The sequence below is a fragment of the Podarcis gaigeae genome, assembly GCF_964106915.1.
Source record: "Podarcis gaigeae genome assembly, chromosome: 11".
Classification (NCBI taxonomy): domain Eukaryota; kingdom Metazoa; phylum Chordata; class Lepidosauria; order Squamata; family Lacertidae; genus Podarcis; species Podarcis gaigeae.
Window position 1 is genome coordinate 34,531,562 of NC_139687.1, and position 2,316 is coordinate 34,533,877.

Below are 2,316 nucleotides of genomic sequence, written 5' to 3' on the forward strand. Positions count from 1 at the left end.
TATTTTAATATGCTCATGTTGCCACTTTTTATGTTCTTAGATGAAATACTGTAACTTTTTCAAGACAATGAGACTAAACCTCCTTTGTTTAGCATATGCTGTTTACTTACCCTGAGCTTCTATTTTCTGGTAGAACACGTATGAAACAGGTTGTCTTGACATCTCCTAAAATACATATACAATAAAACTGAATATGGATATTGTGAGCATGATCTTTTGGGATGTTTAAATAGGGTCTTGATCAGAGCAGAACTGGTTTGACTTTACATGTGGGTAATTGCCACCTTAGGTTAGTGTCAGATTCTAACTCTTGTTACTCATTCGCTCACATACTGAGTGACTGTGTGACACAGGAGTGTGGGCCATGACCCCAACCCATATGTATTTAAGTAGAAGTGCGTAGGTTAAGCACACTGACACCCGGTACATATTCCATGAGCATAGTTCCCCTCCACACATCCATGGAACACATGGATAGAGGAAAAATAAAAACTCTTTTGATAAATAGAGAATATGGGGTGGAGAAGAAGCATCTGAGAGGGTTCACATAATCCAGCACAGCAATCTCTGTTCCTAAACCCTGGTTTTGTGTACATGTATGTTGACTGAGCCCTAAAGATAGCTAAAATATGGAATAAATTCATATTTATGTATTTATTATCCTCTTAATACATTTTGATATATAGGCCAACAGGTAACTTGACCAAAATTTAAAGGTGACTTAGCTTTTTTATGTTTGTGGGGGGTAGTGTTTCCTTAGTTCTTCCTTCAGATTTGCTTATCCAGTTATTTACGGGCCTAACAATTTAATCCATTATTTGTTGGGTATTGTCAAAAGAAAAAGAAATTGGTTGAAAAGCTAATTGATGTTTACAGGCTGTCACTTCAGAAGGGATGAGTATGCCTTGGCATGTTGTCATGATGGACATTGGTCTCTGCTGATTCTCCAGTAAATTTCTTCAAGGAGCATTTTACCGTATAAGACAGGACTCTTAATCACATTTTGTTTGTTTGTTTGGCAATGATGTCAGAATTAGATAAGTCTGAGCTGAGGAACCAGAAGCAAGGTCAAATACTTCATTCAGATAACTGCCATTTGTTTCTCTCAGGCATACTTTTTCTTTAGCTGAAAGAATTTGAAGATAGATAAATCTATTCTCTGCAGCAAAGTCCTGGACTATTCACGTAATTTATTGCCTAAAACAGTGCTGATCAAGATGTTGGTGGCACCAGAGGGGGGCAGGGAGGCAGGCACCGCCCTCAAAAGAGCCTGTCCTCCACTTGCCCCCCATTTCTGTACTCCTATTATTAACATTTCTTTCTTTCTTTCTTTCTTTCTTTCTTTCTTTCTTTCTTTCTTTGGCGTATATTTTGCTGCTTCTGCGCCCCATATTTTTTTCTGGTGCTGCCCCTCATTGCTTCCTGTATGCCCACCAATATCTGCTATGGCACCCACAAAAGGTCTCAGTAAACATTCCCTCAAAAACACAAGATATGATAGACTTTCTACTGTTCATGCTCATTTTCCGTTTGCACCAGGTCGGCCTCTCTTACACTGAAACACCCTCTTAAACATGCCCACATTTCACTGGATGTCAGGATTTGATGAACATAGGAGGGGCACAAATAGCTGCTCTCTGTAAGCAAGTGCAGAAGTGGATGATTTTGCTGCCTTTCTCCCCCATTTCTGGGATGGCAGGTGGGAGGGCATGTCTACAACATTTTGTGGTCTTCTCTCTCATCCGAGACTCCTCTTGACCACAGCCCTGGCACTATCACTTCAGTGTGATGAGTTTCCACATGCAAAGTTGCTGCGGATGACATTCCTGGCATGGACAGTCACCACATAGAATCGCTAGAACATCAGAGATACCAGTGTATGTTATTTAAGATTCATTAGGCTATATTTGCTAACAACATCAAGACATAATTTGGGCCATTGGGAAAACAAGTTATTTTATTGCATGGCAAATAGAATTGCCAGTTTTATAGCACTCTTAATTTGAAACATTCCTTGCTTGCAGCAAAAGTGAAAGATGTCTTCCTATGGCAGACATAGGACTTGAACCCAGTTCTTTTTATCTAAGACCTTGTCTTTCTCCGCTGGACCCAAAAAGTGAGAAGGCAAACGAGAGAGAGGATATTGAGGATTTTTCCCTCTTCCTTCCTGAGTCAAATTAAAAGATTATTTGCTTTTTCTGAACCACTAAGTCTTATTACAATTGTCTTCTATTAACTCTGTCGGTCAACAAGCTTCCACAGCCAGATCTGATTTGCAACACCTGAACTGCATAGATAGATAATCAATGCTGAATG